The sequence below is a fragment of the Drosophila santomea genome, unplaced genomic scaffold, assembly GCF_016746245.2.
Source record: "Drosophila santomea strain STO CAGO 1482 unplaced genomic scaffold, Prin_Dsan_1.1 Segkk10_quiver_pilon_scaf, whole genome shotgun sequence".
NCBI classification, from domain to species: Eukaryota; Metazoa; Arthropoda; class Insecta; order Diptera; family Drosophilidae; genus Drosophila; species Drosophila santomea.
Genome location: NW_025318941.1, coordinates 344,218 through 361,108, shown reverse-complemented (window position 1 = coordinate 361,108; position 16,891 = coordinate 344,218). Strand labels below are relative to the sequence as shown.

The 16,891-nt window shown below is 39.7% G+C and overlaps 2 long non-coding RNA genes across 2 annotated transcripts; one reads left to right on the top strand and one right to left on the bottom strand.

Moving 5' to 3' along the window:
• Positions 1-5,353: 5,353 nt before the first annotated feature.
• On the bottom strand, positions 5,354-5,766 carry LOC120457512. The gene is made up of 3 exons (XR_005616988.1): positions 5,707-5,766; positions 5,451-5,648; positions 5,354-5,389 (listed from the first exon to the last, which is right to left on the bottom strand). It is a non-coding gene; the product is annotated as an uncharacterized LOC120457512 (long non-coding RNA).
• Positions 5,767-16,008: 10,242 nt separating this feature from the next.
• LOC120457513 lies at positions 16,009-16,667 on the top strand. Its single transcript, XR_005616989.1, has 3 exons — positions 16,009-16,225; positions 16,406-16,563; positions 16,630-16,667. It is a non-coding gene; the product is annotated as an uncharacterized LOC120457513 (long non-coding RNA).
• The last annotated feature ends 224 nt before the right edge of the window (positions 16,668-16,891 follow it).

Sequence of the window (16,891 nt, the reverse complement as noted above, 5' to 3'; positions counted from 1 at the left end):
GTTACAGTGTCCCAAATGAGCGTGGGGAATCGGAGAATTAATTTGGCTGTGACGAATAAGTATACGTTTGCGAATTAACGTGGATTTGCGGTGTCATTGAGAAATGAACGTGTTGCGGAAAGATCGAATGTTGCGAAAAGACAGCGACATTATCGTGTTGCAGTGACGTGATAACATTAACGTGCTGCCGAGACGTAGCAACATTATCGTGTTGCTGTGACGTAACGATATTGTACTGTTGCTGAGACGTAGCAATATTATCGTGTTGCTGTGACGTGATAACATTAGCGTGTTGCCGAGACGTAGCAACATTATCGTGTTGCTGTGACGTAGCAACCTTAGCTTGTGACGCAATCGATCGCGAAAGGACTTGTTGAGACGTGTTAGGCATACACTACACTCTATAATACCGCTCGGATGAAAAGATCTCTCTTGAAGTTCGCGCAATGGTTTCACTAATTCGGCAATTTTTTTCTGCATTGATTGGTTTTTGTTAGTTATGTTATGTTTTGATAGTTATGTTACTACGTCTGATTGTGGGATGAGTGTATTGTTTAGGGTACATGGTGGGCAGGTTTGTCTATTCAGTCTGAATGTTACATGTCTGCTTTTGGTCTCGTTTATCTTAATGCGCCAGTCCGCAAACCATCTTTCCACTGTTTTAAGATGACAGTCAAGTTTTTCTGTTGCCTTTGATGGGCATTTGGATAGGCTGAGTATTGCGGTATCGTCAGCAAACGTAGAGGTTGTGAGCTGATAGTTTGTAGGCATGTCTGCTGTATATAAAGTGTAAAGAACGGGGCCCAGCACACTTCCTTGGGGAACTCCAGCATTGATGACGCGGTCGTGTGAAGTCGAACTGTTACACCTGATTGAGAACACTCTTTTGAAGAGATAAGATTCGAACACTTTGTGGGTATTCTGCGAAAGCAGTTTTGTTGTCTTGTACATTAGTCCTTCCAGCCAGACTCGGTCAAATGCTTGTGCGACATCTAAGAATATTGCTGAGCAGTATTCCCGGCTCTCAAAAGCAGTACGAATTTCGTTTGTGATGCGATTGACCTGTTCGATCGTTCCATGATTTTTGCGAAAACCAAATTGATGGGATGGTATTGTGTTTCGCATTCTTAAGTAGGGAGCTAGGTGTTTTAAGAATGCCTTTTCAAACAGTTTCGAGAGACACGATAGGAGACTGATTGGTCTGTAGGATGAGGGTTGCGTTTTGTCTTTGCCTGGTTTGGGAATCATCACTATGACCCCCTTTTTCCACCTTTGGGGATAGTATCCAAGTTTCGTAATAGCGTTAAAGAGATTGCATAAGGTCAGAACCGCACACGGTGGGAGTTCTATGATCATTTTTGGTGTCACCAAGTCGTGTCCAGGTGATTTTTTGGGCTCAAGATCTTTTATTATAGATGCTATCTCACGTTGACTAAATGTAATTGGATTTATTGGTGGCTGGATTTTAATTGCTACAGGTAGGACAAATGAGTTGCTAGCAGTATTTGGTTGGAATACGCCTTGAAGGTGATCAGCGAATGCACTTGCTCTATCTTGTTCGCTGCGTATCCAGCTTCCTGAGGGGCCTCGCAGTGGAACGACTGTTTCTGCTGGTGGCTGAATATTTTTGTGTGCTTTCCACAAAGGGTTCTTCTTGCTGCTGGGTATATAGCTGTTCGATATATAGATGCTGGACGTTTGCTTCCTCAAGCTTAAGTGCCCTGGTTAGTCTACGTGTTGCTATTTTTAGCTGTTCCTTAGCCTTTGGGGATCTGTGATTCTGTCATTCTCTTCTTAGTCTTCGTTTTTCAAGTACTAGCTGTTCGATTTCGCAAGTTGTCTTGGTATGATTTGTCATTTTGTGTGTATCTGGAGGGGTAGAGGCATTGGCTGCAGCAACAAGATTTTCCTCCATCGATTCGATCAGGCGGTCAATATCCTCATAGGTAGACACTGTTTGAGTTGGTACCATTTGAGTACAAACGTATTTCGTGTAACTTACCCAGTTGGTCCTGTTGCCTGTCAGCCTGTAGGTCTTTTTGTGTGTATCTGGAGGGGTAGAGGCCTTGGCTGCAGCAACAAGATTTTCCTCCATCGATTCGATCAGGCGGTCAATATCCTCATAGGTAGACACTGTTTGAGTTGGTACCATGTGAGTACAAACGTATTTCGTGTACCTTACCCAGTTGGTCCTGTTGCCTGTCAGCCTGTAGGTGTGCTCAGTTGTATGTGGTCGATGCCTGAGAGCAAGTAAAACTGGTGAGTGATCTGATGATAGTTCTGCAAGTGACTCAGCCGTAATATTATTTCTAGGGATCTTTCTTATTAGATGATTCGCGATGCCTATGTGTGTAAGCTTTTAGTTTTGTCAGGAATTAAGCGATTGGGTAGCGCGACTAACTATGTGAATGAATCGAAACGTTATAGTATTAGGTATACTTTAATTAATTAATCAAATAAGTTTTAATCGATGTTAAAGTTTTTGCCGCTCGTTGCAATCACGTCCGCTTCTATTGTTGGTTCTCTCTCGACTCTCTCATGGCATTCCCTTCTTATATTTTCCAACACCGAATGTGTACATATGGGACTTATAAGGATGCCACCAGTTTGAGTTTTAATTGGAGTGTGACACAGGTAACCATTTTTATATTTCCTGTTTCCTTTTCAGGTTGGATCTAGAATTGTGGGTGAATAAACTACACTCTACCCCGGATAAAACTAATTCTTATCTATTTTCTTACTAGGGTCGAAGCTCTTACCAAACAGACATTATAAGGTAATTTTGTGTTTCTAACTAGCCATGTCAACACTTTATTTGAAGGTGTTGCTAGCGATTGGTATTGGCGTTACCACCAAAGTGTACCCCAGAAATTCAACATGAGCTTTTTTATATAAAGAGATCAGTAGCATTTCTTAGCTAAAGAAGATTATTCGCAAAAGGGAAACGTTCATGCTTACTGTCAAGCCAGGATTGCGAAAACCTTTTCCTGCTCCTGATAGGTTTGTGCAGTGGAGTCGGATTCAGACACAGTTGAAATTTCCGCAATTAACTTATCCTCCTGGAATTGTAGCAAAATCGGACACAGATATCAGGATTGCTTAGCCGAACGTCGTGTGTTCTGCTATGGGCGTGGCAAAACAGACACCTACCTTCCTTCATGCCCTAATTGTCGCTCAAAAAACTACCGAGGCCGTGCACCTTTGAAAGGGGCACACAAACAAGTGTTGACGAAAGCCGCCAATACGGAGTAACCAATAGCTGCTCTGTACCCTCTCTCCCTGATTTGTCTCAACAACCAGACTATCCTTTAACCGAATTAGGTCCACCCGGCGAATCTCTCAATAAACATCAGAGACAGCCTTCGCGATCTGCACAGCGTATTAAAGATTTTTTTGATCAGATAAAAATCGAAATACGGCTCTGTTATCAGCAATTATTGCCTCTGATGTACGAACATACGCAGACGTAAAAGTTCTTGGCCGATCGGTATCTGGATTAATGGATACTGGTGCCTCTTTTAGTTGTATAGGTGGAAAACTAGCCGAAGAAATACTGATAGAAAAGTGTCCTTATAAACCTGTTCAAAGTATTGTTCATACTGCCGATGGAAAATCCCAAAACACCGTGGGCAAGATTCGCACAGAAATTCAGTACAACAATATGACCAAGGATATTACTTTTTACATCGTACCTTCGTTAAAGCAATCACTTTATTTAGGGTTCGATTTTTGGACAGAATATCAGCTATTACCATAGGATAAAATGAAACCTAGTCCAGAAAGTAATCTCTCAGCAGTAGATCTAGACGATGTTCGTTTTCTGACTGAAGAACAAAAACAGCAACTTGACGCCGTAGTTTAATGCTTTCCTTCTTTTGCCGAAAAGGGTATAGAAAGAACGACCATGCTTTCCCACTCCATTAACGTTGGCGATTCCGTACCTATCAAGCAGCGACATTATCCTGTGTCCCCAGCTATCGAAAAACTTATGTATGATGAACTGGATCGCATGCTTGCTTTAGGGGTTATTGAAGAGTAGACCAGTGCGTGGTCTTCCCCTGTCGTATTGGTCCGCAAACTCGGAAAAGTGCGATTATGTATAGATAGCCGAAAGGGGAACCAAGTGACACGCAAGGATGCTTATCCAATGCCCATCATAGATGGCATCCTAAGCCGGTTGCCAAAGCCGGTTGCCCACTAGGGACAAGTTCGCGTGATAAAACAGCTTTTACGGTACCAGGTAGACCTCTCTACCACTTCACCGTAATGCCATTTGGTCTTACCAACGCGCTCTCAACCATGTCCAAATTAATGGGCGGAATAATTCCATGCACTTTAAAAAACGAAGTATTTATATATCTAGACGACCTTTTGATCGTATCCGATACCTTTGAACGACATGTATTAGTTCTGAAAGAAATATCATCTTGTCTAAGAAAAGCTGGATTAACCATCAATGTTCACAAAAGCAAATTTTGTAGAAAGGAGGTCAGCTACTTAGGCCATATTGTAGGCAATGGCGCAATCACAATGGATATGGGTAAAATAAGCGCTATCGTAGATTATCCTGTTCCTAAGTCTATTAAGCAATTGCGACGATTCCTGGGTATGACTGGGTGGTACCAGAAATTTATTCGTAATTATGCTTCTGTCTCAGCACCTTTAACGGATGCGTTGAAAGAAAAACTACGTTTTAATTGGGGCAAGGCAGCTAACGAAGCTTTTGAGAATTAAAAGAAGCAGTTTTGTAATGTCCCAGTGTTACGTATTATATCCACTGCGACGCCAGTCACACCGGCGTTGGTGGCGTGCTTATGCAGATAAATGACGAAGGTGACGAAGTTCCTATCTCTTACATGTGCAAGAAACTTAATCAATGCCAGAGAAATTACTCGGTCAGAAATGCAGTTGCCGCGAAGACGCCATATTTTTTTTTAATAACTTTTATTCACGTTTAATTTTCTAACTTCATAAAATTTTACTATTTCGAGTAAATAGCCAAAAAATATTAACAAATAATTTGGAAAACCCAAAAACGTCCTAGCAATCAAAACTGAATCGAAGTTGCCAGAAGCAGTAACGTAGTTTAAAGCATCGTTCGGCGATGAATTCCCCACTTTCCTCATTGACATACAGCTCGATCACGATGTTGTCGCAGAACTGAGGGACCTGCCGCTCCACATCATTGCAGTCTAGGGTGAAGCGATTGACCACGGCCCACTTGTCGGTGTTTAGGCCCGGGTTCTGCGACTCCTCACGTCCTCAGGAGGCCGAAGAACTCGATTAAGGGCTGGCAGGAGTGCGGCGGGCACATACCATAGACGGCTGAGATGACCCATTGGGCTGTTTCCTCATCCTCGCAGACTACTAGCATGCTGGAGTCGAACGTCTGCGGATAGATACTCGTAAGGCCCACAGTATTAAAAAGTATGTATGTACCATGTATGCACCATGTTAGCTAAGGTTGAGGTATGAAGCATATGGTGGCAAACAGCAGCGCCAGATAAAATCCCGGTTATAAGTAAGAACTATATATTGGACTTACTCATAATTTAGCATTAAGGGATAAAAATGTACAGATTCCTCTCACACATACATAGAGATATAGGAGAGCATAAGTAAAAGGCGAAGAAGAAAAGCGCGGCATTCTGTGGCGAGTTCTTGGTTAGACGAGTCGAATAAAGGAAAATAAGAAGTTTAACCTACGCATCGGCGTCGGTTGGCGTTCACAATTAGGGCAACGGTGTCCACACCGTCCGAGTACGAACTCTGGTTTGTTATCACCAGACCGTATCGCCGGTTCTCGGGCATTGTGTTCGCATACGGCGGCCAAGTATCCCTCTTTCTGCAATTCCTATTTTCCTATTTTTGCACTCCACCACTTGCTCCACTGCGCTCCTGCTGGTCCTCGGCTCCGACTTGCACGCCATTATTTGTGTGGGAATTGGTTTGAGTAAGAATACTCGCAGTGAACTGTGGTCCAGAAATCGGTTTTTTTGGCGTAAAGTCGAGTTTTCGATGTTAATATATCTATTTTAATTCTAAAGTAAATAAATCATACATTAATAAAAAATTTTAATTCAAACCTTTAAAAGCGGCACCAAAACTTGTTGACAGCTTTTCAAACTGTGCTAGCGAACAGCTGATTTCTGAAAAGAAATAAAATAAAATAAAATATTTAGTTGCTTTATATTGTGCCACACGTGTAAAATTGGTCCAGAAAATTCAACTTAATTATGAAAAGTCATCTTCCAAATTATGTGTATTATTTTTTAGAATACTAACATGCGTTCTCCGTTTTTTCGTGGAATATAACTAATAAGCTGTTCCATGCTGAAAGCAACTAATTTGTCCAGATTGTACTTGTGAGTGTTGTCTTTCGCCACAAATCGAAAACTCATCCCTATTTGTCCCCCTTTTCTCACTATTTGGTAATATATAGGCAACTTTTCGAAATATGGCGCAGAAACAATCGAAAAATTCAATGTGTATTGGACTGAATATACAGGGTGGGCCATCTAAATGTGACCCACGACAACTCTTAATAACTTTGACATACATTGTCAAATCGACCAACGTCATACCACATCTGATTCTTCATTTCAAGTAGTCATTAACTATGGATAACTACACTCCACCAACGATCAATCGAAGCCACTTACCGTCAATGGCAACCGATATCGAGCTATGATAACCGATTTTTTGATGCCAATTGTGCGTAGAAAGCGAATGCATAACTTCTGGTTCCAACAAGATGGCCCGATCTAACGCCACCCGACTTTTATTTGTGGGGATTTTTGAACTCTAAAGTGTACATCAACAAGCCAAGGACTTTAACTCAACTCAAGGCGGACATCGAACGTGAAATAGCGGCCATACCGAAAGCTACGCTCGAGAAAGTGATGAAAAATGCCGAACAAAGAGCCAATTTCGTCATCAGGGAAAAAGGCGAGCACATGATCCAAATAATATTTTAAATGTTAATAATATTAATCTCCTTGAATTAAAATAAATGCCTGTGCAAAATTAACAAATTGTCTTTTCCTTAACAATTTTATTTACGAATCACACGGGTCACAAGTAGATGGCCCACCCTGTACACCAAGATTAATAAAAATGCTTTGGAATCCAAGATCTTAAAGGAAATAGACAAAAAAAAATCAGTAATTTTAATAGTTACATTTGTAAGTATCTTTCCAAATATAACTACATGCTTGAACGATTTATGTCTGGATGGCGTCTAAAATATCAATTACACTCGATGAAACCTGCAAGACACCACAGCAATGGACGTCTTATACAAATGCGGGCACAAGATTAAAAAGGAAATTTGCATCTGAGCCTGCAGATGAAAATAACTGTGGTGCAAATCTTCTTGCACATGCTACAGCACTCTCTGCGCAGAAACAAAGCAGGAAGGAACGGCTTTTATTCTTAAGAAAACCATAACAACACCCGAATAATCATCTGAATCGAGAAAGCAATTTGGTATACAAAAACCCATTCTACATGCTCCCGATGAAGTTTTGGCTTTCCTTCTAGAAAATTCTCTTACAAACCGGCAATACATGAACACTAGATTTATGAATACAAGTCGCCACAGTAACATTTATCCAAACTATTATAGTCTAGTAATGGAATCTAAATTACAATGCCGTCCTGTAAATATAAACGTAACCGAAACCTGTGCCCAAGTATCATTACAAAACCTTTTGGATCATACTGCGTACAGAATTATTAAAATGCAGGCTGATGTTTTAAATCAGTTCTCAAACAGTTCTGAAACTAATATGCAGCTATGGATTTGATGGTTCAACGGGTCATTCAATATACAAGCAGAAGTTTACTACCGAAACACCTGGCAAACAGCTTTCAGATCACTCAATTTTTGTCACTTCTGTTATACCCATAAAAATTATAGACTCTTTTGAAAACAAAATATGGAATAATTCATAAAATATTGGGTCACAATTACCATATTAATAATTCGAGCTTGGTTCTACTAGGATACATAGGCTTCTCAAGCATGCAACATAGCTTACAAGAAATATAGATTGTCACATTCAATTGTCGCAACTGATATATTTCATAGAGCTATAGATTTCTCGGATCCCTACGTGTATTTCGATCTGCAGTGCGATTCTGATGATGATGAAGATATTTACAATATTGATTTGGATGAAGAAGAAAATTGCATTTAAAATACAAGAGAGAACGCTATAGTCGAGTTCCCCGACTATCTGATACCTGTTACTCAGCTAGTGGAAGTGCGAATGAGAGTCTGCAACACTGACAGATTTTGATGGTTTGTGGGCGTTAGAGTGGGCGTGGCAAAAAGTTTTTTTGTAGATCGATAAAAATTTACAAGACCAATACAAAACTGGAAAATGATCAAAACATTTTTTAAAATTTGTGGGAGTAAGGGTGAGCGTGGCCAAACGATTTTAAGCAAATCGATGGAAATTTTCAAGACTAACAAAAATTTGAAAAATATCAACACATTTTTATAACCGTTACTCGTAGAGTAAAAGGGTATACTAGATTCGTTGAAAAGTATGTAACAGGCAGAAGGTAGCATTTCCGACAATATAAAGTATATATATTCTTGATCAGGATCAATAGCCGAGTCGATCTGGCCATGTCCGTCTGTCCGTTCGTCTGTCTGTCTGTCCGTATGAACGTCGAGATCTAAGGAAGTACAAAATCTAGAAAGTTGAGATTAAGCATACAGACTCCCAAGACAGAGAAGCAGCGCAAGTTTGTCGATTCATGTTGCCACGCCCACTCTAACGCCCACAAACCGTGGGCGTGGCAGTTTTGAGCGGTTTGTGGGCTTTAGGGTGGGCGTGAGATCATGGGTCAACAAACTTGCGCTGCCTCTATATGGAGTGTGCACTTTCTAGCTTTTATAGTTCCTGAGATCTCGACGTAAATACGGACAGACGGACATGGCCAGATCGACTAGGGTATTGATCCTGATCAAGAATATATACTTTATATGGTCGGAAACGCTTCCTTCTTCCTGTTACATACTTTTCAACGAATCTAGTATACCCTTTTACCAAAGACATTAGAATAATTATTCTAATGTCTTTGCTTTTACTCTACGAGAAACGGGTATAAAAATCGATTTCTGGACCACAGTTCACTGCGAGTATTCTTACTCGAACCAATTCCCCCAAAAATAATGGCGTGCAAGCCGGAGATGAGAACCAGCTGCAGCGCAGTGGAGCAAGTGGTGGAGTGCAAAAATAGGAAAATAGGAATTGCAGAAAGAGGGATACTTGGCCGCCGTATGCGAACACAATGCCCGAGAACCGGCGATACGGTCTGGTGATAACAAACCAGAGTTCGTACTCGGACGGTGTGGACACCGTTGCCCTAATTGTGAACGCCAACCGACGCCGATGCGTAGGTTAAACTTCTTATTTTCCTTTATTCGACTCGTCTAACCAAGAACTCGCCACAGAATGCCGCGCTTTTCTTCTTCGCCTTTTACTTATGCTCTCCTATATCTCTATGTATGCGTGAAAGGAATCTGTACAGTTTTATCCCTTAATGCTAAATTATGAGTAAGTCCAATATATAGTTCTTACTTATAACCGGGATTTTATCTGGCGCTGCTGTTTGCCACCATAGGCTTCATACATCAGCCTACATGGTACATGGTACATGGTACATACATATTTTTTAATACTGTGGGCCTTACGAGTATCTATCCGCAGACGTTCGACTCCAGCATGCTAGTAGTCTGCGAGGATGAGGAAACAGCCCAATGGGTCATCTCGGCCGTCTATGGTATGTGCCCGCCGCACTCCGACCAGCCCTTAATCGAGTTCTTCGGCCTCCTGAGAACGTGAGGAGTCGCAGAACCCGGGCCTAAACACCGACAAGTGGGCCGTGGTCAATCGCTTCACCCTAGACTGCAATGATGTGGAGCGGCAGGTCCCTCAGTTCTGCGACAACATCGTGATAGAGGTGTATGTCAATGAGGAAAGTAGGGAATTCATCGCCGAACGATGCTTTACACTACGTTACTGCTTCTGGCAACTTCGATTCAGTAAAATTTTTAACTTTTAAACTTTTTAACAATCGCCGATCCTAATAAAAATATTACATAAATAACTGCCGACGAAATTCATCACACCAAAAACTTACCACAAGGGCTCAGCGCGGAGTATAGCGGTGGCTTAGGTTTTACCATCTTGCTGACTTCCTCTTCTCGCCTCCCAGGCTACTTAAAGAAAATTTTTATATTGGATTGACAGCACCGATGACGCCTGGATTTGAAATGGCCGATCGAGCCGTTAGCTGCTTTCTCTGGGTCGTCAATATCGGCTTGCGGTAATTTGAAGCTCTAGTCAGAGAATAGACCGTGCCATTCCAAGGCGTTTGTCGCCGATTGCTTGTGCAACCAGCAGGGAGGCTTTCCTCGGCCCTCTGTTGTCTCCTTGCCTTTCTGGCCTTGTAACCAGCCCCGTTCTCTGAATTGTTCTTGTGCGCAATGTATATGCATGCGGCATTTGTTGCAATGTCCAGGATGGAAACGCGCCCTCAAGGTCTGTATTTCCGCATCCGACCGATTCGTTAGCATAACTTTAACTTCAAGAAAAATTGTTGGAGCCCAAAACCAATAGAGAACTTCTCCCGGGTCATTATTTCCCAATAATCTTGACAGGTTATACGTTTTCTTAACGTTTTTTGGTCTCGACAATACTTTTTCGGTTATTTCTTTTCATTAATTATGCGCTTAAATCATACTGCCAATTTAGGCAAAAGAACGACAACGACGCAGCAGATCTGGTCAAGGGTCAATTCTAAATCCAAATGTGTTTTTTATAGAAAATCTTTAACAAGAACAAAATTTTGTTTGTAGTCACCAACATTTAATCGAAGTACTGCAAGGACGAGGGTAAGTTCTTTGCTTATATGGTTTAATTAAACAAATAATATAGCTTAACATTTAATTATATAGACTTATGACGACGAAATTTAGATTTAGTAACAACCGCTTTTGACAACTTTTCCACTTGACTCTCGACTCTACACTCGCTCCCTTCCTATCGATAACTTGCTCTTGTCTAGGGTTACATTGTAATTAAGGCTGCAATGTAGAAGTATCGAAACATTTAATACCTATTTAGTACGTACAACCACTGCACTATGGTCCAGAATTAGATTTTTGGGCATAAAGTCGAAAAATTGAGTTACATGGTTTAAACTTCACACATTTTATTGTTATAGCATTGATAATTTGTGAAAAAATGCGACCACGCCCACGCTTGGCGCCCCTGCAAACTAATTAATAGTAGATTTAGAATAAATACATATTATTTCCCGAATTTCGCAAAGTATCGCGAATTTTTGAATTTTCGCGAATTTTGATTTTTTTGTGGCGTTATGTCTTTGATTATTACCTATTCATAAAAATGGGTCAAAGAACCTGTATCCAATTTTGTGTAAAAAACAAAATTAAGTGGGCGGATGCATTCCGAATGTTGACTGTGGCGTCGTGGTGTCGAATCGTGGGTTTATGGTTATGAAGTGGAAACCAAAGCTCAATCATCTCAATGGAAGCTGCCGCACAAAGGTGCCCTAAACTGAAGAGGCCCATGAAAGGACGACGTAATCCTAGTAACATTGTAAGATACCCAGTTTTTATTGAGATTCTCTTTAATCTCTTTGAAGACATGATACAAGTATTCAATTACGACACCTGGGGGTACCTCACCACCGGAAATGAAATCGTAACACTAGGATATTGCCGATTCAGTGTTAGAATTTTTCGATAACGTGATCTTGATACACTCCCCCTATTCGCAAATTCAGAGTTGGGGATAAACACTTCTTTTCCTTTCTCGATTGAGTAAATCTTGAATGACAGCGATATGCTTAAGCAAAAGAAGAAATGTTAATAATTCTGTTTCTAAGGTACTGGAGAAGAGTTTAGATGGAATTATTGAAAGGGAGAAAGTATCGAGGTTGCCCTTCGGGAAAATACAGTGATTGAAGGATGTGAGCCTGACTGTTGCGATGTTGTTGACAATGGCTTTGATAAAATTGATCCTTGCGTCAGTAAGCCTTCTGATTTCGTTAAAGAATATAGGAATATTTGCAACAGGTACCGTTAATAAGAAATTGCCAACTGCTCTCAGATGCGGAATTAAAACAGCGCGGGACTGGTTCTTTTGATATGAAATGCGAAATTAACCATTATCTTGTGTGTGCAAAACGGTTTGATAATACGCCTGTTTAACTAATATATGGAGGTTATCAGCCTGTTGGAATATGCAAACCTTGGAGCCAAAAAGAAAAAGCTTACATTGATATTTCAAGGCCAGTTATTGCTGCTTTATACGTGGGTGAAGTAGATTTGGCAGGAGCAATAGAGCTCTACAAAATTTGAACCGATCAATAAAGTGGTACATCAGAATTTTTTAAACCCAAAGCAAAAACATATTCCCTTTATAAAATTTCAATCGGAAATTGCTCATAAACTCCATTGCAAAAAAAAAAAAGAGAGGTCGACCAACAAATGCAGAAAGAGAAAGCTCAGTAGTATATTCAAACAGTGTTTCTTCAAACAAATAAGTACAAATTTCGGATCAATCCTACAGTTATGATAAAATTATGAACATTGGGTGGTTTTTGGAGAAAGGGGACGTTGCAGACAGTTCAAAAATGCAACACCAAATGCCTTAAATAAAAAACCCATATGTGCTGCAATAACAATAGAAACTGTTTTTTGGCATACCACACTTAAATTGTCATTATAAAGAAGTATATTCTGTGAAGTATAAAAAACAATGCTTATACACTACTACTGCCAAACGATGCTCACCAGCACCTTTCGGTACCGCCCAAACTAATGGTCGTGGCATACTAACATTTTTTGGAAACGCTTGTATATTTTGTTTTTGAGCGTTGGGATCACGTTTGCTAGACATATTAAAGTGATTATGCTTTATTTCGTTATGCGCTAAATAGGCAAGAATATCTCTTAACAGGTCGTTACAAGATATATAATTATTAGATATCTTCCTTTTAAAATCGTAATCATTAATCCCGTTGATGATGTGTGTTGATATTGCTGAATCGGTTAACTCACCCTTTTTACCAATAGCTAGCATTTTATAGAAATAGTCTTGCGGTGATTCTCTGAGATCTCGACAAATTTTTGACATTTTAAGGTGAACGTCTTCGGAATTATTGAGAAATGGAAAATCGTTGAGGAACTTTGACTTAAACTCTGGCCATGTTTGGAAGACTTCTTCAGTTGAGTCTACCCAATACCAAGCAGAACCAAGCATCTTTTGTTTAACTGCAAATATTAGATATCGATCATCCCAACGATATGCGGTTTGAAGGGAGTCAACGCGTCTAATGAAGTGTTGCGAATCTAAGGACTTGATGGATGATGGGTTGAATTCCGGGAGAAGAAATACCATTTCACTTATATTTCCGTACGAACTATTAATGTTTTTATACCCGTTACTCGTAGAGTAAAAGGGTATACTAGATTCGTTGAAAAGTATGTAACAGGCAGAAGGAAGCGTTTCCGACCATATAAAGTATATATATTCTTGATCAGGATCAGTAGCCGAGTCGATCTGGACATGTCCGTCTGTCCGTCCGTCTGTCTGTCCGTCTGTCCGTCTGTCCGTCTGTCCGTATGAACGTCGAGATCTCAGGAACTACAAAAGCTAGAAAGTTGAGATTGAGTATACAGACTCCAGGGACATAGACGCAGCGCAAGTTTGTCGATTTAGGTTGCCACGCCCACTCTAACGCCCACAAACCGCCCAAAACTGCCACGCCCACATTTTTGAAAAATGTTTTAATATTTTTTCATTTTTGTATTGGTCTTGTAAATTTCTATCGATTTGCCTAAAAACTTTTGGCCACGCCCACTCTAACGCCCACAAACCGCCAAAAACTGTCCTTCGCTCTTACACTAGCTGAGTAACGGGTATCAGATAGTCGGGGAACTCGACTATAGCGTTCTCTCTTGTTTTTTTTTTTTTTCGCGCGAGTCCCACGGCCACACCTCCCGCCCAACCGACCGAGGGGCGCTGCCGTGTATCGTACGGCTCGAATCGCGGGAAGATAGACGCGATATAGAAGACAGTAAAGGACGAGGAAATATATGTATGCTAGTAGTAATATCTAAGAATTCGTTAAGTACGTTAGTATTGATCGCTTTAAAAACGGCAGAGAGTCAGAATTAGAGATAATAGGATAGAATCTATTATAGTCAGAACATAATACTCTGTAGGGATCATGCAACTCATAGTTAGATCTACAATGATTTAAAATTAGAGGTACGTAATTTCTAGTAAATCTGCTTGGAACAGTGAAGTTTAGCCGACTAACCAAGTCGGGACTTTCCACTTCACCACTAATAAGGTTAAAAATAAAGACTGTTCCAAGCATCGTTCTACGGTTAGCTAAGGAGGGTAAGTTAATTAACATTAATCTATTCGAATAAGGAGGTAATCTACGGTTTGCATCCCAATTAAGGCGCAGTAAGGCAAAAAGTAAGAAGTTCTTTTGAACCGATTCAATGCGGTCCGAGTAAACTTCATATTGTGGACTCCAAACAGGTGATCCATACTCGAGGATCGGACGGACTAGAGAATTAAATAATGTTTTGGTCAAGTAAGGATCATCAAATTTCTTTGACCACCGTTTTATAAAACCAAGCACACCCCTGGCCTTATTGACAATAGACGAAATATGGTCTGAAAATTTAAGTTTAGGGTCCAGAAGAACACCAAGATCATCAACATGTGTTATTCTGTCCAAAGAGCAGCCACTTAAAGTGTAAGTTGCGTGCATTGAGTTGGCACGACAAAAGGTCATAACTTTACACTTAGAGCCATTTAAGTTTAATACGTTATCACGGCACCAGGTTTGAAAGCAATCTAGATTGTAAGTCCAAATGGCGAGAAATGTCCTTATATTGCAAGCATAATTTTACATCATCAGCGTACATTAGTACACGCGAATGATTTATTATTAAGGGAAGGTCGTTAATAAATATGGTAAAAAGGAGCGGACCTAGGTGGCTCCATTGTGGGACGCCGGATGAGACTCGGAGAGTACAACAAAGAAAATTTTTAAAGAGGACCCGTTGCGTCCTGCCATTCAGATAACTTAGAATCCAATTTAGGAGATTAACAGGGAAACCTAATAAATCAAGTTTTTTTATTAAAAGTGAATGATTAACAGAGTCGAATGCTTTACTGAAATCCGTATAAATGACATCTGTTTGAAGATTATTTTTGAAACCCTGTACTACGAAGGAGGTTAGCTCCAGAAGGTTAGTGGTTGTTGATCTGCGTTTCATGAACCCATGCTGACATGGTGAAATAATTGACCTACAAAGGTGCTGCAAATGAGGAGTGATAACGTTTTCAAAAAGCTTAGGGATAGCAGACAATTTGGAGATTCCTCTGTAATTGCTTGCATCCGATTTGCTACCTTTTTTATGGAGAGGGATCACAAAGGACTCCTTCCATATTTGGGGGAACTGAGTAGATTCCAAAGATAATTTAAATAGTTTTAGTAGAGGTTTGCACAAGGCTTCCGCACAGAATCTAAGCACACAGCCAGGAATTCCGTCGGGACCTGGCGAATAGACAGGCTTAATTCGCTGAAGATCATAAAGCAGTGAGCTTTCGTTTAAAGTAGGACAGAATATTAAATTTGACTTTGATACCGCGTAAGAGTAAGGTCGTTCGGAATGAGGTAACGTACACTCAGAAAACTGAAGAACGAATAATTTGAGAACGAACGTTCTTAAAAATGTACTGTGTCGTACTTAAAATTTTTAAGACAACCGTTCTTGGAATAAGTACTAGTTGTCCTCGAATTACACATTTCAAAAGCGATATTATTAATACTAATGGAAAACAAAGGTTTATCTTTTCTCATTTATGTATATTCCTTGATCATTTTATGCGGCCAATTTTAAAAGAATATACACAAAAAATATAAGAAGTTTAAACTAAAATTTATGCGATCGAAAAATCTTCAGCCATTCGACTTCTTACACTTGTTTATATCGATTACATTTCTGTGTTGTTGAAGAAACATATGTTTTTTCGATAATCGATTGCAACACGTCGCTCATTTAGTGTCAAAAAGTTCCTGGAGTAACAAGTACAAAATGAATTAAGTGAAATAATTGAAGAATAATGTGAAAATGGGCACGGTGTGCAGGGTAAGTAGAAATCTTTAAATAAAGTATGTAATATACATACATAAAAAGTCGGTGGCCTATGCACGTGTTTGCATGCACGCATATGTATATGCGTATGCATGTATGTGTATAAAACTTTTGTGTTGCCAAATGTTACTTCTAAAAGAAATAAATCTATAAATTAATGTGTAATATTTACAGTTAAAAATTGACTTCTGCGAAATACGCCCAGAGAATGAGCATGCATTGGTTTTTAAATAGGACGACCTGAAGCGCAGTGTTTCCTTTTTACGATAGGAAGATTAAAAACCATCTCAGCAGGCAACATCTTACCGAAGCACAGTCGGCAATAAATGAAGGTAATGTAACTAATAACAAAATTTCTATTTACTTATTGTTATATTTGTCTTTCTTCGTTTTTATAGATGCCCAGGAATCTATTTGTTATTTTGCTTGACAGCGCGTTTCGTTAAATATGTTTAGCTGTAAGAACTTTAAGAAAAGTGTAACAATTTAATTTTTAAGAAAAAAGTTATGGAAGTTTTTATGTATACATTTACTATATATAAAATAAGAATAACAAAACTTTTAAATTCGTGTAAATAAACAATAAATATGATTCGTTCTTAAAACAAAAGTGTTTGCTCTGAAAATAAAAATACTCATACTTCAGTTTTAAATGTGTAC